Consider the following 24,851-nt stretch of genomic DNA (forward strand, 5'->3'; position numbering starts at 1 on the left):
CTGTACGCGGGCCTCTCACTGCCGTGGCCTCTCCCGTTGCGGAGCACAGGCTCCGGACACACAGGCTCTGCGGCCATGGCTCGCGGGCCCAGCCGCTCCGCGGCATGTGGGATCCTCCGGGATCGGGGCACGAACCCGTGTCCCCTCCATCGGCAGGCGGACTCTCAACCACTGCGCCACCAGGGAAGCCCCAGAATGACTTATTTTTGAAAGAGCTTATCTGTTGATAGTCTTTGAAGAATAGAGTGGTGGACAGAGTCTAGGGTGGTTGGGATGTAGCTTCCACTTTTTGTCTTACTACTGGACTCACACCAGAGACTCTCCTTGTTGGCATTATGAAGTACTAAGCAGCCATGTTGGAGAAGTCTTTGTGGCAAGGAACTGCAGACAGACCCTTATGAGGCTCCAAAGAACTGCCAGCAAGAAACCAGGGTCCTCAAGGAAATGAATTCTGCCAGCAATCTAAGTGAGCTTGGAAGTGAATTCTTTCCCTAATTGAGTCCAAATGAGAGTCCAACCCTGGTAACCCCTTGATTGCAGCCTTATGAGACACTAAGCAGGGGATCCAGTTAAGCTGTGCCTGGACTCTTGACCCCTGAAACCATGAGATAATGAGATATGTTGTTTTAAACCATTGAGTTTGTTGTAATTTGTTACACAGCCATAGAAAACGAATACAAATACCCTTAATAAAAACCTTTCCCGGGCTTCCCTGGTGGCACAGTGGTTGGGAGTCCACCTGCCGATGCAGGGGACGCGGATTCGTGCCCCGGTCCGGGAGGATCCCACGTGCCGCGGAGCGGCTGGGCCCTTGAGCCATGGCTGCTGGGCCTGCGCATCCGGAGCCTGTGCTCTGCAAAGGCAGAGGCCACAGCGGTGGGAGGCCCGCGTACCGCAAAAAAAAACAAACCTTTCCCATCTCTGAATGTTACCTATTTGCCAGGTGCTGTGGATACAATTATGTGAACCCAGATAGACATGATTCTAGGCTAGTGAGGGAGACAGATTTGAAACAGTTAAGAATGGCAAATGCTGTGAAGGTGCATACCACAAGAGCATCTAATAGACTTAATGAAACACCAAGTATCTCTTGTAGGACTTACTCAACTTTTTAAAATATTCCTCCTAGGTTGCTTTTCTCTCTCTCTCTTTAGTATATTCTTGCCATCACAAAACTTGACCTAGCTTTATTTTCTATTAGCATTATGAAAACTATGTTATAGCCTTATTAATTATTGCCTCAAATGGAAACAACCCATATGTTCTTCAATAGGAGAATGAGTTGTAGTATTCATAAAATGGAGTACTACTCAGCAAGAAAAAAGGAACAAACTGCTGCTACAAGAATAAATATCAGAAACATTATGTTGAGTGAAAGAAGCCAGACACCTATAGAAAATAAAATATCCATTTATATGAAATCTGGGAATAAGCAAAATTAATCTATGATGAAAGAACTCAGAAAATGGGAGGGGGAAATGACGTTAAAGGTGATGTGGGAACTTTCTGCAGTGATGGTTTTGGGTGATAGTTATGGTTGATGAGATTATAAAATTGTCAGAACTCATTGAATCAAACATAACATCAGTGTATTTTAGTGCATTAAATTATACTTCAGATTTTAAAAATGAAAAAAATGTCAGGTGTCGTTTAATATCCTATGTGTTCTTTTCTCTGATTGTGTTTGCTTGTTGACTATCCCTCCTGTAAGATTGTCAAAGATTGTCAGCTTCCTGAGGTCAGGGACCAAGTTTGACTGTGGTTCTTAGTTAGAATTGTGTACTTGTATGCATAATGCCCAGGCTTATTGGCTCTGAGTGAAAAGTTATTTGTGAACTATAGTTTATTCATAAGTTGGTATCCATGTTTCATGGTTGCATTTTTCAAGGAAAATATTTGTATTATTTCAGAATCTTGTATTCAGTGTTTTTTCTTTATGTAGCTTCTAGTTTTTTCTTTTCTAGGATGCACAAAAGACATCTGTTTTAAGTGTTGGTAGAGTAATCTCGCTCCAACTACATCTTTGCCAACCACAGTTTGAGATAGCACAGTGCTTTATTTATATACCAAAATTTAAAAATCAGATCTTTTTTGTAAATGTGAAGTTTATTATATTCCTCTTAAACAAATGAAAACTAAATATTTATTCTTTTTTCTCCTCTTTCTGCCACCTCTCTTTAATTTTTTGAGGTGGGGCAAAGAGTGGAGACACTATTGTTTTACTGTTTTGATACAAAAAGCCCTTAAGCACCACAGTAATTTGAAAAAGAACCAGGTGGTTACATAGCACTTTGCCTAACTGGTGCTATCCCTTGTGGTCATGGTGTTATTTTTTTCCCTGATGAAAATAACAGTAAATTTTAAACGATTTAATGGCTGAGTCAGAAACTTGAAAAATAAGTATACTCTCGATTTCCCAAAACTGGTAGATCACAGGTGTAGTTTTGCTGAACTCTTGAGGAAGATAACTCAGTAGGTTTTTCAGTGCTGGAAAGAAATGCCTTTCTATTGTGACTTATATGTTGGGGGTCTTCTAAAAATAAATTCAAAATTCTGCAAAATTTTTATGCACATTCTTCTGGTGAGAGAATCCATATTTTCATCAGATTCTCAGAGGCTCTCATCCGGAAGGATTAAAAACCCCGCCTTTCCCTCCTTTTTTTATGAGGTTTTTTTTCATTGCCAGCTGATGGTTTTGCCAACTTTTCAGAAACGTAACCAGCTCTAAGTTGGCAAGAAATTAGTCTGTATTGAGTGTTCACCTGTACTGAACACTATGAAAGTGTAGTATTTTATATGTCTGGTGGTTCCCTTTATTTCTTCATTGTTTTTACTGTTTTTTTTTGCCTTTTTGGTTGCACAACTAAATCATAATTACTGGGTTCCACAGACTGTCCTCTTTGCTTCTGCATTCCAAACCATCCCAGATATAGGTGTAAGAATGATGAAAAAGAAATACTTCCATTAGTAAACCTGATTTTTGTTAGGGAATCTCTGGTCAGAAATGCTTGTTCTCAATTATAACAACAGTTTTTTGCGGGAAAATATATACTTCTTGCCAGGATGTTCAGGAATGTCAAAATCTAAATCTGTGGCTACATGCATATTCTGTCACTTGTTAATTTATTCTGCCCTGACTCTCCTGTTTCTAATCTTGTTACTCTTATCCTTGAGGTGGTACCTAGCTATAATAACCTATAAAAAGATAAAATAGCATGATTCTTGCAAAAAATTAATTAGGATAAGCTTCATATTTTAAGAAAATTCATGTTAGAGTTACTGCATTTTGATATCTGTATTCTATTTTAGTTCAAAAACATTGTCGTATTGATATATGTTCGATCAAAATTTAATTTGATTGAGGAAATGACATTTTTTATCCTTTCTGTTGAGAGTTATGTTACTCTTGCCTCTCCTATTTGGCTTTGACTGCTGGGAAATGAAGTAAGATTTAAAGTTGAACTTGTAGGCCCCTATGACTTACATTTTGGTATGTTTTTACCTAGTCTTGAATTTTTTAATCTATATTTCTCTTGTCTTTTATCTTTCTATGTTACTTTTATTTTATTATGTATTTTTGTGGAACAAAAAGGTGATAAGTTAAGGCGTCTTAAAGATCTTGGAACTTGGAAAAGCATTGATTTCCCCCCCTCCCCCCATAGGCTTTGATTGCATATCTGAATTATAGTAGAGCAAATGCTTTTAGTACTAAATGATACCTTCAATGTTCAAATTACCTAACAAATATTTACTGTGTGATAACTATTGAATATGTGCCAGGCACTGTACCAAGTGTTTAGAATATATACGGGGTCTCTGTTGTAATGGAGCATATTTTCTGGCAAGCAAAATGTAAACAAATAAAAAGAAAAAATAAAGTAACATGCTAGCTAGTGTCCAGGATGTGACTGTGGGCCTACCACTTCAGAGAGGGAAGTGAATGAGGCCCTTTTGATGTGATATTTGAGCTAAGACCAGGATGACAAGGAGTTAGCTAGCCCTGTAAAGATCTGAATTAAGACCATCTCTCCAAGCAAGAACAAGTTTGGCATGCTGAAGGAAAATAAGGCCCCTATGGCCAGGATATAATGAGAAAGGATATAATGTAGATAGGGATAGGATAGGGCCAGATCAAGTACGGAGATTGGTAATTGTGGGAGTTAAACCCTTATTCAGATGAATTTTAAAAACAAGTGGAGCAGAAGTTAATTTGGCTGTAGCAGATGTTTTTCATTTCTGTATATAATACTGAATGGTTTTGTGGGTGATACAAAGGATGGATGAAAGACTTTAGAGGCCAGAATATGAAGAGGGACCGAAATAGCATTGACTATGGAGTGTTCACACAAGGAAAATTTGATTAAACCAGTTACACTATTTTTATTTCCTTCTACCTGAATGGTATATTTCTATAGAAAGAATAGTTTACCTTGGAGTGGGAGTTAAAACGTTTTACACAACTCATAGCTTCACACTAGCATTAAATCACCTTACCCAGGTGACACTTGTGGGAAAATGTTTTAAAATTGGATCATATATAAAATGTTCAGAGGTGCTTTAACATTTATTGAACTTACTATATGCTGGGTGCTTGGTGGTAGGGATAGGAAGACCTATTCATTCATCTTTGCCTAGAGACCAAATTGTTGACGCCTGGCTTTGCTATTCATTAGTTGAGTGACTTTGAGCAAAGTTAACCTCTTTGCATTTGATTTCTCATCTATAAATTGGGGATGACAATAGTACCCGTCTCAGTAAGTTACCATAAAGATTAAATGAACTAATACAAATAAAAGTACTTAGAACAGTATATAATTCATAAGCACTTATTAAATGTTCACTGTTTGTTCATTTTGTTACTATTCACTTACGATGGAGCCTAATAGGTAAATTTATGCTATTTAGTATGTTGGTTGGAGAGAGGTAAAATGCAAAGTGCAAGATCCAGTAGAGGCATAACGGAGGGAGTGCCAGCCCTTAGCTGAAAAAGATAGTTAAGACTTAGGAGGAGGTGTCTTTTGAGTTATAGGTCCTGAAGGGTAAGTGTGGGAGGATATGGAAGAGGGTTTGCTCTTCAGGAAACAAGAACAGCTTGTGCAAAGGTATAGAAGTATGAAAAAGCATTAATAGTATATATTTAGGGAAAAAAAGGTTTGGAATATATGAGGTGAGAAAGAAGTAGGGAGGAGACATTTCAGGGTGGGGATAGGGAAGGGAGTCTCAAAAACATCAGGACTTTGTCCTATAGATTTTGGGAAACAGTGAAGGATTAGTATGGTTAATAGTTCATTTAAGAGAGAATTGTGTGGAGGATGGATTGGGAGGTGGTAAGAAGTCAGTAGAGACAAGTGAAATAGTCTAGATAGAATATGAAGAGGACTTCTTATTGGGAAATTTTAAGAGCTGAGTTTAGGGAGTGAATAGTAGTCTAAGATGATTCTCTGTGATAATGGTAAAATTTTTAAGATAGCGAGCAACTTTACTAGTGGAGAGCAGAGTAAAAATGAGTTCAGTTTTAGGTATGATGTGCCCGTGAAGACATCTCAGCAGCTATTCTGGTGGGCCGTTCGATATGAGGATTTAGAATTTAGAAAAAGGAATTGTGTACTTAGGAATAATCCATGGTAGTCAAAGTTCAGGGAATGGATGAGGGAAAGAGGAGAGGTAGCAGTGAAAAGAGTCTGGCATCAGTCAGACTCTTGACATCAATCTTTGGAGCACAGTGACCAAGAAAATCAGTGTATGTGGTACACACAAATTTTTTTTCATCTAAGGGACTTAGGGGAATGGGCACTTGGAAGAGAATCCGTTTTCAGGTTCTTAGCTTCTTTATGTACCTTTTCTTACAACTGAGGTCCAGGCATCATACTGATTCACTTTCCCCATCTCTAATTGCACCGCCATGCATCTCCCATTTTACAAAAGGAAAGCATACCACTCCCCTGTCCCTATATGTTGCCCTGAGGTGTAAAAATCTCTAGGTTTCCAAATGAAGGCACAGCACAGTTCACAGTGTTCATGTGGAGATACTGTCCTTTCTCCCAAAGAGAGCAAATCAGATATCTGTCATGGAGATGTCACAGAGTAAACTCCGTGATTCTTTCTGAGAATTTGAGTTTTCAGGAATTTATTTGTTGGATCATAATCTAAACAGGTTGAATGTAGCAAATTTATCTTGAAAGAACTAATAAATATCCTGAGACATTTGTGAGGGTAAGTCTAAAAATTTTTATTAACACTATCCTACTAATTCTAAAGCATGAAATAGAGCAGAAAAATCAGTATAAATGAGAAGGGGAAAAAATGGACAGAGGTCAGTTTTAGGGACAGAAATTACAGTATAAACCTTGAGATGCTTGCCTTTGGTGAGGGGTGTCTCATCTGGAATCTTGGTGTACAGATGGTCTCCCTTAGGACAGATCAAGCTTCTATATAGCTTAGCATAGATTTTCTTACTCTAATAAAGCTGATGGTGGTTAAACAGGGTTCTTTAGGAAGCAATGTAGAACTCTGAAATTAGAAAAATAGATATTTTCCATAAAGCCAATATCTTTTTTAGAAGACAGTGCTTTTTCTTCTTATGTTTTCATATTACAGTTTTTACTACTATATTTGAGGAAACAGGAAAAGTCTTTTTCTCTTATAGAAGACCTAGACTTACACAAGAGAGAAAAGAGACTAATTGAAGTAAAGTATTAGAAGTATGTAATGAAGAAGGTGAGCCTCCCTTGTTTCATTTAGGGTAGAGACTCTACTTTTCGGTAGTGTAATATATATTACTTGAATAATCTAAGAGTGAAAGTCAAAAGGAGCTAAAATTACCCACCCCTACACATTTTGGATATTTTTTCCTCAGGAAGAGAGGGAGAATGACTTCTTAAGACAGACTAAATAAATCTCATAGACTTCATTTCTGAAATGGGTATATGAATAATTTTCTCACTTGTCAGTAACCAGACTATTTAAAGATTTAAGGAAAAAATGGGATAAAGAGTAAAATGTGATTTATAAATTCATTAAAGGAAGAGAAACAACTATATTTGAAAGTCCTGTGGAATTAGAAAATACTTGATAACAGGAGAAAGAGGAAGAGATTCAAAATAAATTGTTAAACTTTAAGTGTCATAAGTAATTTGTTCAAATCAAAATACTGATAGATGATTGTGGTGATAATTAATACTGAAAGTTGTATACATCTCTTGAAAGATGCTGCAATAATGGACAATAGATGCAACCTATTAACAAGTCTGTCTTGCATTCTTTTCATGAGAACTGAGACTTTGTTTTCTATCAGATATATTTTTGATCCATGTATAACAGGTATATTGTAAAAGTGAACTGGCCTTTTAAGATCAAATAGAAATTCCTAGTTCCCTCTTTATACTTTGTAAACAGAGTTTTAAAAGCATGAAGGAAAATTTCTGCATGAGAAAAACTTTTTCCCCATCCTTTCTCCTTTCTGAGACATTGAATATGCAAATGATAACAGACATCAATGTCATGTTATCATGAGACATTTTCCCAAAATAGTTCTTTAACATTTATGTGGCAAGCTTGTCTATGATGGGAAGACTGGTTTGGGTAAAGCAAACCTGTACTGGGTAGAAGTGAAAGGAGGGATTTCAAGTCTTTTTTGAAAAGGAAGTTTACCCAGGTTTACACATACCTGTATAAGATGAGAAATAAACTTTGAGGGAGTAAAGATTAGAGATTATAGCTTACTGGTAAGAGTGGTTATCTGGAGCTTGATAGTGGTGGTTGAATTGGTTAATATATTAAATATGAGAAAGGTGCCAAGAAGGGGAGAAATATGAGGCAGAGATGGGGACCACTTGCTTTGTATCTCCTTTGTGAGAGTAATAGTTAATAGTTATTGGAGGATTTGGTAAAAAAGCATTTTATAGATTATGTGCGAAGCTTGTAGGTAGTAGTGATGGTTGTTTTTTTTTTTTTTTCCTTTTTTTTTTTTTTGCGGTACCCGGGCTTCTCACTGCTGTGGCCTCTCCCATTGCGGAGCACAGGCTCTGGACATGCAGGCTCAACGGCCATGGCTCACGGGCCCAGCTGCTCCGCGGCATGTGGGATCTTCCCGGACCGGGGCACGAACCCGTGTCCCCTGCATCGGCAGGCGGACTCTCAACCACTGTGCCACCAGGGAAGCCCCGATGGTTGTTATTTTTGGTCATGCAGTACTTAATGAAGTTTTCTGGCTATGATTTTTTTTTTCTTTGCCTAGCCTTTTTGGTTTTTCTTTTTTTGTTAAAAATTGCTCATTGTTTAAAAAAATCAAAGAATGAGGCATAATCTATTAACTGCTTGTTATATATATTCTGCTAGGATTTCTTCAAAGGATACACAGTTTTTGAAATTTATGTAAGCATACATACACATATAACCTTTAGGTTTTTGGCATAAATACGATCATACTATACAGACTAATGAATTCTGCTTCATCTACAAAATAGCATGACATACATGGTAGCTGATAGTGAAATTCACCAGTATCTGGTTTCCCTCTTTTCTCAGCACATGGGTGGGGCCGTGTGACTAGTACTAGCCAATGAATCAAGAGTGTAAATGATGTTTATTTCTTTCCACCTGAAAATTTGTTGTGCTTAAACCTCCAAAATTCTTTTCTCTGGCAGAATGATTGCAACATTCAAGGTAATGACTATTCGGGCCATGGTTGTTTAAAAGGTAATATCTGTACCACAGAGCTGAAATCTGAAATGATATAGTCAGAGGTATATTGGACTTCCCTGTCCTTTTGTTTCCAAAGTAACTTAAGAAAGAGCAAAAGTTTCAAAGTTCAGAGTTGCATCTTAAAACATCTTAAGACAACTATGCTAATGGTTTTGCTTATATAATTTTAAACATATGCCAGTGTTTTTTAAACACTTGTTTTAGCTCTTGAACCCTTTCTTCAAGTGAGAGTTTACACAAGAGCCTAATATACAGATAAGTGTGGATTAAATGGGATGGTACCCTCTTTCCTTCAAAAGTATATATTCTACTTGCTTCAAAATGTATACTCCACTCCTCTCAGAAAGGTAGTATGAGAGGAGTTCTTTGGAATCTGAGGTACAGGGAATGATTTAAGATCCACTTCTAAGGTTCACAGTGCCCGGAAGGTGATGCAAATTATTACTGGCATTTATTACTCTTGCTGTTTGGAATCATCTTGTGATCATGCTCAAGAATGTGGGCACTGGAGTCAGAGCTGCTTGGTTCAAATCCCATCTTGACTACTTAATGGCTGTACGACTTTGGATAAGTATTTAACATCTCTGTGCTTTAGTCTGATAGATTGGGCATAGTATCCTACCTCAAAGGTTTCTTTTTGTGATGATTAAGTAACTATTCTTATCACAGTACCTGACAACTGTTAATAATTTTTTAAAAGAATAATTGTACTTATGGGCTTCCCTGGTGGCACAGTGGTTAAGAATCTGCCTGCCATTGCAGGGGACACGGGTTCGAGCCCTGGTCTGGGAAGATCCCATATGCTGCGGAGCAGCTAAGCCTGTGCACCACAACTACTGAGCCCACGTGCCACAACTACTGAAGCCCAGGCACCTAGAGCCCGTGCTCCACAACAAGAGAAGGCACTGCAATGAGAAGCCCGCGCACCACAACAAAGAGTAGCCCCCGCTCGCTGCAACTAGAGAAAGCCCGCACGTAGCAACAAAGACCCAACGCAGCCGAAAATAAATAAATAAAAAAATTTAAAAAAAGAATAATTGTATTTAAATAAATAGTGCTAAAAATGCATCTCTTTACTACTCTCCCTCTTGGACCCCTTTCTCTCCTTAAACACGCTAACCTCTCCTATCTCAAGGTCTTTGCACTGCTAGTTTCTTTACCTAGGGACAGCTCTTCCCCACCTCTTGGAATGGTTGGCTGCTCCCATCCTAAGGTCTCACAAATGTTAGAAGACTTCATACATACCTTGCTTAAAGCCATCTTTACCCCTTCCTCCCCTTCTTCCTATTTCACTCTTTTATCCCATCCCTTTAGTGTCTTCCAAAGCTGTTGCTTCAACCTATAATTATCTGGTTTGTGTTTATTGCACTTAAGCTCCAGGAGAGAGAGACTTTGCCTGTCTTTTTCACTGCTCTCTTTCTAGTGCTGAATAGAAACCTGGGACACATTAGTTGCTTAGAATTTTTTTTAAAAAAATGGTAAATGATTATTACCTTTTAAAAATGAAAACCATACTAATGTTCAGTGTAGAATAGCTATACTTAGAGGCACATATTATAATGTCTTGACGGACAAGAATTTTGGGGAGGCTTTGAAAGATGTGCTGTCAAATTGACATAGGTTCTCTATTCATAGGAGACAACTGTGAGCCCTCACATATCCTTATTTATTTATTTATTTATTTATTTTTGCGGTATGCGGGCCTCTCACTGTTGTGGCCTCCCCCGTTGCGGAGCACAGGCTCCGGACGCGCAGGCTCCGGACGCGCAGGCTCAGCGGCCATGGCTCACGGGCCCAGCCGCTCCGCGGCATATGGGATCCCCCCAGACCGGGGCACGAACCCGTATCCCCTGCATCGGCAGGCGGACTCTCAACCACTTGCGCCACCAGGGAGGCCCACATATCCTTATTTTTGATAGAAACTTCAGTTAACCTGGTATTTCACCACAAAGCAAATTAAAATAGTGGGATGATTCAAGGCTTTGACCTTAAGGGAAATGTTGAGATGTGGCAGTAGTTGATACAGAGCTCTACTTCCTCTCTTCCCTTTTGCCCTATCTCTTTCCTCTCCTTCCCTTCTTTGCTACTTATATTTGCTGTTTATCACCATCATGGAGCAAAGCTGCTTGCCTTTCCTTTGTTTCCTCCATTGTTTCTGATTTATTCTTCTGCTTTTTAGATTTTATTTGCAAAGGCTAAGCTAAACTAGACTTGTGTTGTCTTATGGAAATTAGATTTGTGCACTGAACATTTGTGGGGTGTGGGACATTTTTGTCTCCCATCCCCTCTGTGTTTATCTTGCTCTTTCATTGCCAAAAGCAGTCTTTTTCTATTGTTTCTCGGTTACTTCCTAATTTGAATCTATTTCTGTAAAGCCTGGTTTCTAAATTTCTGAGGTTTCTACTGTGTTCATCTAAAAGTGTGTTAATCTTGAATCTGTATAAGAATTTAATATAGAAGTGAAAAGAGTAGGGATTATTACAGCAAGCATTTATTTTGAGACAGTCATTTTGATGCCAGTTTTACAAAAAAGCAGTGACACAGGCCCTGGAAAATGTCAATTAGCAAACTTTAGTTAAAGGTTTAATTATAGTTATATGCATTTGGTAGATAGTTTTAGAGAAGTAATGGTTTAGGGAAAAGGAGGACGGAACTGGCCCTTGGGAGACTTGCTTGTGTTTTACTTTTAGCACTGCTTTAGCCCATTTCTTTAGGCTGGAACTTTCTCTACTTCTTAGCTATAAATTGAGACCTTTATTTCTCAGCTTTTCTAGCTCATATTCTACACATACCATATATTCTGTTACAAAAGCTAGTCACAGGTGTCTTAGATGACTTCAGGTTGGTCATAGCTTTACGGCTAAGAATATACTCTTCTACTTATTCTTAGACATCTTCCAATTAATATTTTTTCTGATACAGTGCCATATTTTTGTAGAGAACTGGAAATGTTAATTAAACATACAAAACGCTTTCCCACCTCAAAAGTTTCCTCTTGAAGATAGAAAAGCCTTTCGTTAACTTTAGAGCTGAGGTATAAAATTTTTTTAACCTTTAAGATTGAGGGTATATTGTGGTATTTTGCTTCAGTACATAATCGTGAGATTTTGTTATTGTTTTTGAGTGTACGTTAAGCATTTCAGTATAACATAAGTTGAAATAACAAACCTAAAACGAAATGTATGAAGTGGTTAGGTCTCCAACAAGATCAGTAGAAGGAAAATGCAGAGGTAGCGCTTTCCCTCCTTGTTCAGAAGGGCAGGCCTAGTTTACTAATGGGCTGGTACTGAGTGTCTCTTTTCCTAAGGAAACAATATGGTATATGTTGAATAAGGCGTAAACCAATTTGTAAAATTCTATTTAAGCTGTAATGTTCTGAATTCAAGTATTGTGCTAATCTCTACTAGAACCCAAGAGGTATAACCATTTTTCCATAAATGGGCTTCCATAATTTAATCTCATCTTGCTACTTTAAGAGGTTGTTTCCAGCACATAGACTCTTCTTAGCCTTTGAAGGGTTTCTTGGGATGAAGAAGAATTAATACTACGGAATTTATAAGGATTAAAAACAAACAAGTGTGTGGCTTTCAGAAGCAAGTGTTTTATTCCTATCTTGTTACTTTTCATTTGTCTCTTAAAGATATCAGGAAAGGCCATTATAAAATGCGGTGTCGGGCTTCCCTGGTGGCGCAGTGGTTGGGAGTCCGCCTGCCGATGCAGGGGACACGGGTTCGTGCCCCGGTCTGGGAGGATCCCGCATGCCGCGGAGAGGCTGGGCCCGTGAGCCATGGCCGCTGGGCCTGCGCGTCCGGAGCCTGTGCTCCGCAACGGGAGAGGCCACATCAGTGAGAGGCCCGCGTACGGCAAAAAAAAAAAAATGCGGTGTCTTTGAATAGCCAAAGGACACGGAGGTCTTAGGAATGTACATTGCAGAAGAAAACTAAATTTATATATCTTAGCTTCTTTGTAAAGGTGGGTCTCTAAGACCTCTTTTAATTTGTAATATGGCTGTTTGTCTTTATCAGATTTAAAACTCACATTTTCCTGTGATCCCCAGTTTCTCCTTACATCTTGAAGCAGTTTGCTTGTTACTGGAAAGCAGTAAAATTATTTATATGCCCCTTTTAGAATGAAAAAGTTCATGTGAGAATTATTTTGTCTGTCTTAATAAGTCATTCTCCCACACATTATAGGAATTTCAGGTTGGCTATAGAGATCGGGTTGAGAGAATTTGGGGGAAGGTGTTCATTTATTTTTTTAAAAACTTTTATGAAAAATAAATAAATCAAAAGTAGAGAAGACCACAATGAACCACATGTATCTACTCTACAGAGTATTCAATAATTAGCATCTTTTTTTCACACTTGTTTCAAAACAAATCATTTTATTGAATTTAAAATACCAAAAGTTCTGACAATATTAATAAAAGTATATGTAAAATCTGGTAGTTTTCTCAGACTGAGTTAGATATTATTTTACCACTTGTGTTTACTCTTTTATTTCAGTTTTATTTTGGTGTCTCTTAACCTTTAATACATCATTTCTCAGTCAATTCACCTAGTTTTACTTGAGGAAAACTGTAAATTGTATGTATGAGTGTGTGTGTGTGTGTGAAATTTTCCATAATAAAGTTTACATATAACTAACTTGAAACAAATAGACTGCCAGATATTTCTTCAGCAAAAATGGGTTTATTCGGGATCAGCAGAGAATTGCAATTCGGGATCTGCAACCACAGCAGGCCATGTGCAAGTCCCAGCATGCCATTTTATAGAGAGGGAAAGGAAGTTGGAGGGGCTAAACAGAGTCTATGGCTTTTCATTGGCTGCTGAGTCCTTGCCAGGGAAGAAGAGGAACCTTTCTTCCTCCTGTTGGGCTCTGCTGTCCTTGCAGGGCATGAGAGCTTCCCTTTCTGGTCTCCCAACTCTATTTAATTGAAGTTTATTAATTTTTAGCAATATGTATTACTCATATATATAATTATGTAGATCATCTGTCTGTGTATATGTAAGTATTATAATTGCATATATAGGTATGTGTGCATGTATATGTAAACTGTGTATACACACACATGCACAGTATCGTAGAAAATTTCTAACATAAGCAAAAGTAGTTAATACTGTAATGAACCTCTGAATGTGTATACATCACCCAGCTTCAACAGTTTTCAATTTATGGTCCATCTTGTTTCATCTATAACACCCTCCCCAGCTATTTAAATTTTTTAAATATGTGTATTGGACATGCTAAAATTGAAGACTGCTTTTGTGCACACAGTTGCTTGCATTTAATGAAGAAGGAAATAGAAGCCAAAATTTAAGTCAGTGTTACTACTCGTTACTAGTATGCCAGAAAGAATTAATTGACCCTCATAAGTGAAGTGCCAGGAACTATATATATGATACCTTCAAGAATACAAAAGTCACTAAGAAAAAAATATTCCACTGTCAGGTAAATTAGAATAGAGGTTCCAACATGATGTTTTCAGAGCACAAATTCAAGTGGACTGGGGAGGGGAGGATGGAGTATTAGAGAAGACTTCTTCAAGAATGAATTTCAGGTTTGAGGGGATCGCAGGAAGAAAGGAGAATAAAATGCATGGCTGTGGTGAGTTTCTATGTAGATGGAACAAAGAGCTAAGAAAGACCATGCTAAAATTGCTCAATAAGAAGGTGAAACAAAAGATTAATAGATACAATTCTTTTTTTGGTTATTTAATGGAAAAGAGGAGTTGTGTGATTAATCTAAATGCCTTTTATATTTGTTTTGGGTTGTGTTTTTTTTCCCCGCCCTGGTTATTAACTTCCTCCCCTGCCCCGGGTTCTTTTGTTTTTTCAATTGAGAAATCATTACCATATACCAGTGTATTAATTTTAGGTGTAAAACATTAATGATTTCATATATGTATATATTGTGAAATGATTACTACAATAAGTTTAATTAATTAACATTTATTACCATACCTTTTTTTCCCCTTGTGATGAGAACTTTTAAGATCTAAACAACTTTCAAATATATAATACAGTATCGTTAACCATAGTCACCATGTTGTATATTGCATCCCTATGACTTAGTTATCTTATAACTGGAAGTTTGAACCCTTTGACCACCTTCACCCATTTCCCCCACCCCCGCAACCCCACCTCTGACAACCAACAGTCTGTTCTCTGTATCTGAGTTGTTTAGGTTTTTTGATTTGTTTTGGTTTGGGGGGGATTTTTTAGATTCCACGTAAATGAGATCGTCTAGTATTTGTCTTTCTCTCTGACTTATTTCATGTAGCATAATGCCCTTAAGTTCCATGCTTGTTGTTACAAATGGCAGAATTCCTTCTTTTTTATGGCTGAATAATATTCCTGAGAGAGAGAGAGAGAGAGAGAGTGTCTGTGTGTGTGTGTACACCCCACATTTTCTTTTATCTATTCATTTGTCAATGGACACTTAGTTTGTTTCCATGTCTTGGCAATGCTGCAACAAACATGGAAGTACAGATACCTATTCAGGATAGTGATTTGGATTAATGCCTGGAAGTAAAATTCCTGGGTCATATGGTTGTACTATTTTTAATTTTTTTGAGGAACCTCCATGTTGTTTTCCATAGTGACTGTATAAGTTTACATTCCCACAGTGTGCAAGGGTTCCCTTTTTTCTACATCCTTGCCAATATTTGTCTTTCTGGTAATAGCCTTTCTGACAGGTGTGAGGTGATAACCTCTTTGCATTTCCTTGGTGATTAGGATGTTGAGCACCTTTTCATGTACCTGTTGGTATTTGGTTTCCTTTGGGAAAATGTCTGAATCAGTTTGGATTGGGTGTTTAATACTTCAACTGAGGTTTCCTAGGAATTCACATAAAAGTAAATAACCAGACTATACTTACAGTATACTTGTAGTAACAACTGAATCTGCAACACAGTGTTACAAAGTTAGATTTGGGTGCTTCTGGTTTAATTTATATATGTGTGTTTATATATACACAATGAGAAATATAAGCATTACTAAAATTTTCTATTAGGCTCTAAACAAACTTCTGCATCATTTAATTGAACAATATCTTTAGCAGCAAGGAAAACTTTTTAAAAACTGATTACTGTTTGACGGTTACTTCTGAGTCAAATATTTTACAATTTTGTGAACCAAAATACCAAAATAAATTAGATGATGTTTAGCATCTTTGCAACTATGAAATATAACCTCGAGTTTAAGATTCTGTGTTTACTGAAAGAACCTAATTGTTCTTACTGATTGATTTATTAATGTTATAAATTTGGGCTTAAATTTCTATTTTAAAAAATACTTTTATTTTTCCTTTATTTTTTTATTTTTTTATTTTTTATTTTTTTTGCTGTACGCGGGCCTCTCACTGCTGTGGCCTCCCCCGTTGCGGAGCACAGGCTCCGGACACACAGGCCCCGCGGCCATGGCTCACGGGCCCAGCCGCTCCGCGGCATGTGGGATCCTCCGGGATCGGGGCACGAACCCGTGTCCCCTGCATCGGCAGGCGGACTCTCAACCACTGCGCCACCAGGGAGGCCCTCCTTTATTTTTTTATGAAGATTTTATTTGAATAAAGGTTCCAGGCCTTTAAAGTTTGAAATGCAGTAGCTTATTCCATTTTGGAATTTCATATTATATATCTTAATTAAGTATTTCAGTTAAATGTCTTTACTTTGAATGAAGTTAATATTTATCTGTATTTTCTGTATAATTGAAAAGATTGGCAATTATAAGGGATAGATAATGGGATAGAATGATGTGGGAACAAAACATTACCTCTGATAACAGGGCTTTAAAAACTTGGAAGTTTGTCAAGTAGTCTTTGAGACACCTCTCTCATTTTAACATAGGCATAGGGATGTTTATTGATTTTCAAATTTTAAGTCTGAAGGAATCTAGTGGTAAATTATTAGAATTAATAAGCATTTGCAAGGTTTCTGGTTATAAAATCAATGTAAAAAATATCAAGAGATACCTGTCAAAGATTGCCAACAAACACAGGAAAGCATGCTCAACATCACTAATCATTTGAGAAATGCAAATCAAAACTATAATGAGGTATCACCTCACACCGGTCAGAATGGCCATCATCAAAAAATCTACAAACAGTAAATGCTGGAGAGGGTGTGGAGAAAAGGGAACCCTCTTGCACTGTTGGTGGGAATGTAAATTGATACAGCCACTATGGAGAGCAGTATGGAGGTTCCTTAAAAAACTAAAAATAGAACTAACTACCATATGACCCAGCAATCCCACTACTGGGCATATACCCTGAGAAAACCATAATTCAAAAAGAGTCATGTACCACAATGTTCATTGCAGCACTATTTACAATAGCCAGGACATGGAAGCAACCTAGTGTCCATCGACGGATGAATGGATAAAGAAGATGTGGCACATATATACAATGGAATATTACTCAACCATAAAAAGAAACCAAATTGAATTATTTGTAGTGAGGTGGATGGACCTAGGGTCTGTCATACAGAGTGAAGTAAGTCAGAAAGAGAAAAACAAATACCATATCCTAACACATATATATGGAATCTAAAGAAAAAATTGGTTCTGAAGAACCTAAGGGCAGGACAGGAATAAAGACACAGACGTAGAGAATGGACTTGAGGACGCGAGGAGTGGGAAGGGTAAGCTGGGACGAAGTGCGAGAATGGCATGGACATACATACACTACCAAATGTAAAATAGCTAGTGGGAAGCAGCCACATAGCACAGGGAGATCAGCTCGGTGCTTTGTGACCACCTAGAGGGGTGCGATAGCGAGGGTGGGAGGGAGACGCAAGAGGGAGGGGATATGAGGATATATGTATACATATAACTGATTCACTTTGTTATATAGCAGAAACTAGCACAACATTGTAAAGCAGTTGTACTCCAATAAAGATTTTTAAAAAGAGATACCTGTCAATATGTCAAACAGGGTTTTAAAAAATAAATGAAAATACTATTAAAAATAAGAATAAATCTAAGCAAAGATGTATAAGATCTCTAAGGTTGAAATTATTCATTTTCTGAAGAGACATTAAAGAAGACTTATAAGAAGGAGGGGGCTTCCCTGGTGGCGCAGTGGTTGAGAGTCCGCCTGCCGATGCAGGGGACACGGGTTCGTGCCCCGATCCCGGAAGATCCCACGTGCCGCGGAGCGGCTGGGCCCGCGAGCCATGGCCGCGGAGCCTGTGTGTCCGGAGCCTGTGCTCCGCAACGGGGGAGGCCACAGCAGTGAGAGGCCCGCGTACAGCAAAAAAAAAAAAAAAAAAAAAAAAAAAAGAAGGAGATAAACTCTATTTATGGATTGGATGAGTCAGTATTGTAAAGATATTAATTCTCCCCGAATCAACATGTGGAGTTAATGGACTTTTAGTCAAAACCCCACATGGATTTCTTTGGGGAATTGACAGCTTATTTTAAAATTCATGTGGAGATGCAGAAAGACAAAATACCAGGCACAGTTTTAGAATGATGTGCCAGATGTCAAGATTTTATTTAAAGCTCTAGTTACAAAGTTTGCATATTATTGGTGCAAGGATAGACATAAAGACCACTTGAGCAGAATAGAGTCCAGAAACAGATCTGCACATTAATGAACTCTTAGTGTATGATAGAGGTAGAACTGTACAGCAATGGAGAAAAGATAATTTTTCAGTAAATGATGTGGGAACAATTATTTATACAGAGGAAATAAAAATAGATAAATATTTCTCACCATATAAAATAATTGATTCCAGGTATATTAAATACCTAAAATAAGTAAGTTTAAACTAAATTATCATGAAAAAGAAAATAATATCTTTATGACCTTGGGACAATAAAAGACTTTTTTAACCAGAAAAAAAGCACTAACTCACAGCAAAAAAAATTGATAAATTAGGTTTTACGTCAAGAATTTCTGTTCTTCAAAAAATACCATCATGAGTGAAGAGAAGCTATGAATGAGAACAGTTTACAACTCACATAACCGACGAACAATATGAAGAACTTAGTCAAATTAACTAGAAAAAATGTGCAGAGTACTTCAATACATACTTCAGAGGAAATTTAATGACCATTAAATACATGAAAAGTGTTACCCTCACAAGACATCATAGAAATGCAAATTACCATTGTTGGCAAAAATTGTTTGATAATTCTAAATGTTGGTAATGTTACTAAGCAGCAAGAACTCTTGGGTAGGGTATCCACCTTTTATTTATCTCTATAGTCAGTTCATTTAGCTGTCAGACAGGGCTGATGAGTTTAGTGGTAGTGGTGTGTTGTATGGGGGGAGAATAGGGGGGAGGTACTGTATTACGGGCCTAAGAAGAAGATAGTGACTACTACTACTTTCAAAGTGCTCAGTGAAATAAGATTGTGCTGCCCTTTACTAAAGTCCTGTTATTTCACTTCCAGGCGATAAGAAGGGAAACCCATAAGGACATTCAGTAAACTATTCACAGTACTGGGTTGGAAACTGGGCCAGAAAATAGGATAGAAAAATGAACGGCCAATCGGACAGGAAGAAGTTAACTGAAAATCAAAGAAAATGAGTTTGTAAGAGTGAGTTGGGACTTCCCTGGCAGTCCAGTGGTTAAGACTCCGTGCTTCCAGTGCAGGGGGGCACGGCTTTGATCCCTGGTCAGGGAATTCAGATCCCACAAGCTGCATGGCGTGGCCAAAAAAAAAAAAAAAAAAGAGTTAAGGGAGTTGTGGGAGCCTTGCATACCAGGATTGACTTGATTCTGGGGATAAAATAGGACTAAACACATTCTACATCCATTTATGTTTAGTTTTTAGATACTTTGACTAGATTTTCAGTAGAATCTTAATGAGCTTGCTTGTTTGTTTTAACTCTTTAATTTTGCCTTCAGGCTTAGATCTCAGGAAGTATGGACTAAATTGGTTTTAGTCTTTAACTTTGGGGATACCATTTAAAATTGACGTTAGGTAGCTATCTGGGAAGCTATGTAGAGTGTATTTCATCTCCATTTAAAAACATATTTATGAAATCAGTTATTCATTCAACAAATATTTGAGGGCTGCTATGTACCACATTCTATGCGAGGTGTTGGAGACGTGGTTTCCTCTTGGGAGTATTTATCTAGTGTGGTAAATATTAAGTAAACTAATGTGAAATTGCACCTGTGGCAAGTGCTAGAAGAAAAAAGTACATTGAACCTTTTCTGTCAACAGCATCCCTTAGAAATGTGCTGAAGTTTGAAGAATGAGTTATTTAGGCTAAGAGGGGAGATAGCAGTGATCCAGGGGGAAGGAACTGGCAGTCTGAAGTTCCTGAGGTCAGAGGGGATAAGATGAGTCTGGAGGACTGAAGGATGGGTATATGGAAAGCAGGGAGATAGTAAGGTGTGAGATGAAGCTAGAGTTATGTAAGAGCTAGAGTGTGTGTGGCTTTGATTATGTTAAGTGGTGTCCTTCCTTTTAATTTTAAGAGATGACGCCCTTGAATAGTTCAGCAGAGGGTTGCAATATGATCACATTTACATTTTGAAAAGATGTTCTTTGTTTTTGTTTTTTGTGGTACGCAGGCCTCTCACTGTTGTGGCCTCTCCCGTTGCGGAGCACAGGCTCCGGACGCGCAGGCTCAGCAGCCATGGCTCACGGGCCCAGCCGCTCCGCGGCATGTGGGATCTTCCCGGACCGGGGCACAAACTTGTATCCCCTGCATTGGCAGGCGGACTCTCAACCACTGCGCCACCAGGGAAGCCCAAAGATGTTGTTTGTTGAGAAACAGTATACAGATTGGAGAATTAGGACGTGGGCAAAATGGATGTAGGGGGATGAGTTAGGGGGTACTGCAGTAGTCTAGTTTAAAAAATGATAGCTTGGATTACAGTGCTAGTATCAGAGTAGGAAAGAGTGGACAAATTTCAAGGACATTTAAGTAGTAAAATAACCTGGTTGTGATCTGTGTATAGGATGTGAGAGGGAAGGAGCTCTCCAGGATGACACCTAGATTTTTGGCTTTTTCAATTTAGGTAGTAATTAGATAGAAAATACTAAAAGCAGACACAGTGTATGTATTTGTTTTGGGGGTGGATAGGTGGTGTCCAATCATGAGTTTAGTTGGATATTGAGTTTGAGATGCCTTTGTGACATTCAAGGGGAAAAAAATGTAGACAGGGAGATAACATTGGCAAATTGTGGGCATACTGATAATAATTGAAGACCCAGGTATGACTGACATCGCTTGGGGGAGAGTTACAGTTAATGAGAGGATCTTGGGTAGAGGAGGCTGCCTGTACAGAGAGCAGAGAAGAGGGTTGGAGATGTGGGGTAAAAAAACAGGAGACTATTGTAGTTATAAAAGCCAAGGAAGAGAATGAACAGAGAGGGAGAGGCCAAGAATTATGCAAGATGGAAAGTTAAAAATACCACTCAGAACAATTTTGATTATGAAGTTGGAACCCCATGTTTCTTAGTTTTAAGAACATATTAATCTCTTGGAGTCCATTTTTTTAAGTGAAAAATTGCGTTTAAAATTTTAAATCCTGATTCTTGTTAAAATACTAGGCCTTTTGTCATTGAACTATTTTCACAGGTTTGGGGGATGTTACTTACTTTTCCTGTTGTGTACTTCCTAATGGTGCTCCTCTACCTCCTATAGTTTGTAACCATCCTTTATGAGCGCATTTGAGTCTCAGGTTATTTTTGGTTTTTGCTTTTACTGTTAATCCAAGTTTTTGGACCTTGGTTTCAGTGTTAACTTCTTGATTTGGAGATCCCTTGTAAATTTAGACTAACATGTGTGGTACAAATGTTAAGAGTTTACCTTTTTTATGGGAGTCTTTCTTCCCTTGGGAGGAGAAAAATTTAGCCACTTCCATGCTGGTGGATACACTGTTTTTCATTTCTGAAGGGATAGTCTTCCCATGGTCCCACCTATAAGTACAATAAATACTTTGTTTCTAGCATTTGGAGGTTTCACTTTTAAAATTAGCTCTGGTACTTTCTTTTAGAGGATGTTTAGCATTTCTAGCACTAACTTAGATTTCCAGAATTGTTGCTGGAAAACAAATGTTGTTTTAAGTTCTGAGTTTAAAATCCTTTTTCCTTAGTCAGAAATTTTGGTATATTATTCCATTGCCTGTATAACATTCAGTGATTCCAGTTGACTGATGTATTCCTTTGGAGAAAATCTGTTTATTTTCTATGAATGATTTTAAGTTGCACTTTATTATCCTTAGCGTTTTGAAATTTATTGAGAGGTGTATGTAGTTTTTTGTGTTTTTTCCTAATCATCTGTGGGGCATAATGATTCTTCTTTTAAGATTAAATGTAAAAACTGGATTTACCTTTAGACTTCTTAATTTTTTCATAATACTTCTTTTCAGCTTTATTGAGATATAATTGACAAAGTTGTGTGTATTTAATGTGTACTGCATGATGATTTGAGATATACATACACATTGTGAAATCATTACCACAATCATAACACATCCGTCACCTCACATAGTTTCTTTCTTTCTTCCTTTCTTTTTTTTTTGGTGAGAGCTCTTAAGATCTCATCTCCTCTTACCAAATTTCAATTATACAATACAGTACGTATTACTAACTACAGTCACCTTGTCATACATTAGATCCTTAGAATTTATTCATGTTATAACTGAAGTTTGTACCCTTTGACCTACCTCTCCCCATTTGTCCCATCCCCCATCCTCTGGCAGTCACCATTATATTCTCTTTCTGAGTTAAACTTTTTTTTTTTTGCGTTACGCGGGCCTCTCACTGTTGTGGCCTCTCCCGTTGCGGAACACAGGCTCCGGACGCGCAGGCTCAGCGGCCATGGCTCACGGGCCCAGTCGCTCCGCGGCATGTGGGATCTTCCCTGACCGGGGCACAAACCCGCGTCCCCTGCATCAGCAGGCGGACTCTCAACCACTGCGCCACCAGGGAAGCCCTCTGAGTTAAACTTTTTTTTAAAAAAAGAGTTCACATATAAGTGATACCATACAGTATTTTTCTTTTCCTGTCTGGCTTATTTCACTTAGCATAAATGCCTTCCAGGTTCATACATGTTGTCACAAATTGGCAATGGCAAGATTTCCTTCCTTTTTGTGGCTGAATAGTATTCCATTATATAAATGTATAATGACATTTTCTTTATCCATTCATCTATCAACAGACACTTTGGTTGTTTACATATCTTGGCTATTATGTATGTATGTATGTATTTATTTTAATTTTTGGCTATGTCGGGTCTTAGTTGTGGCACACGGGATCTTCGTTGTGGTATGTGGGATCTTTCGTTGCACACCCGGGCTCTTTGTTGCAGCACATGGGCTTCTCTCTAGTTGTGGCGTGTGGGCTCTGTAGTTTGTGGCATGTGGGCTCTCTAGTTGAGGCACGTGGGCTCATTAGTTGTGGCGCGCAGGCTTATTAGTTGTGGCGCACAGGCTTAGTTGCCCCACAGCATGTGGGATCTTAGTTCCCCAACCAGGGATCCAACCCACGTCCCCTGCATTGGAAGGCGTATTCTTTATCACTGGACTACCAGGGAAGTCCCTGTCTTGGCTATTATGAATAATGCTGCAGTGAACATGCAAGTGCTGATATCTCTTCTATATACTGATCTTGTTTCCTTTGTGTATACAGTTGACCCTTGAGCAGTGCAGGTTTGAACTACATGGGTCTACTTATATGTGGATATTTGTCACTGATAAATACAACCTGCAGTTGGTTGAATCTGCAGATGCAGAGGAACTGCAGATGTGGAGGAACCAAGTATATGGAGGACTCACTATAAGTTATATGCAGATTTTCAACTACAGAGGCTTGATGCCCCTAACCCCCACATTGTTCAGGGGTCTACTCTATACCCAGAAGAAGGATTTCTGGATCACATGATAGCTCTGCTTTAAAAAAATTTAAGGAATTTCTACACTATTTTCCATAATGGCTGTATGAATTTACATCCCCACCAACAGTATACCAAGGGTTCCCTTTTTTCACATCCTTGACAGCATTTGTTACCTCTTTACTTTTTGATAGTAGCCACACTAACAGATGTGAGGGTGTTTCTCATTGTGGTTTTCAGTTGCATTTCTCTGATACTGAGCACCTTTCATATACCTAACTGGCTATTTGTATATCTCTGGGAAAATGTCTTTTCAGGTTCTTTGACTTCTTTGACCATTTATTAATCAGATTTTCTGTGGGTTTTTGTTTTTTGGCTTTTTTTTTCGCTATTGAAAGGTATGAGTTCCTTATGTGTTTTAGATATTAACCCCTTATTAGATATATGGTTTGCAAACATTTTCTCTCATTCCATAGGTTGCCTTTTCATATTGTTTATTCTTTCCTTTGCTATGCACAGCCTTTTAGCTTGATATAGTCCCAGTTGTTCATTTTTGCTTTTGTTGCCTGTGTTTTTGGCATCGTATGCCCAAGTCATTGCCAAGGCCCATGTCAAGGAGATTTTTCTCTGTTTTCCTCTAGGGTTTTTATGGTTTCAGATCTTACATTGAAGTCAATAATGCATTTCAAGTTGATTTTTGTGTATGGTGTAAGATAAAGGTCCATTTTCATTCTTTTGCATATATGAATAACATCCAGTTTTCCAATACCATTTATTTGAAGTGACTATTCTTTCTTCATTGTTTGTTCTTGGTGCCCTTGTCAAAGATTAGTTGACTGTAATAGTGTGGGTTTATTTCTGGGCTCTGTGTTCTGTTCCAAAGGTCTGTGTGTCTTTTTTTATGCCAGTACCATACTGTTTTGTTACTATAGCTTTGTAACATAGTTTGAAATCAGGGAGTGTGATACTTCCAGTTTTGTTGTTATTTCTCAAGGCTGCTTTGGCTATTCAGTGTCTTTGGGAGTTCCATGCAAATTTGGGGTTATTTTCCTATTTCTGTGAAAAATGCTATTGTAATTTTTTTAGGGATTACACTGAATTTGTAGATTGCTTTGGGTTATATGGACATTTTAACAATACTATTGATAATTCTTCCAATCCGTGAGCACATAATATCTTCCCATTTATTTGTGTCTTCTTTCATCAGTGTATTATAGTTTTCAGTGTACAAGTTTTTCACCTTCTTGGTTAAACTTATTGTTAAATATTTTATTGATTTTTATACTGTTGTAAGGGGGATTGCTTTTTTTTATGTGCTTCAAGAAAGTCTTTCATAATTGAGATTTTAT

The 24,851-nt window shown here is 37.9% G+C and overlaps 1 protein-coding gene across 1 annotated transcript in view; it reads left to right on the forward strand.

The window, feature by feature from the left end:
• Nucleotides 1-24,851, forward strand: part of STT3B (STT3 oligosaccharyltransferase complex catalytic subunit B) — a 101,967-nt gene that overhangs the window by 21,102 nt on the left and 56,014 nt on the right. The window lies entirely within an intron of this gene.

Source organism: Mesoplodon densirostris, chromosome 10 (genome assembly GCF_025265405.1).
Source record: "Mesoplodon densirostris isolate mMesDen1 chromosome 10, mMesDen1 primary haplotype, whole genome shotgun sequence".
In the NCBI taxonomy this organism is placed as follows: domain Eukaryota; kingdom Metazoa; phylum Chordata; class Mammalia; order Artiodactyla; family Ziphiidae; genus Mesoplodon; species Mesoplodon densirostris.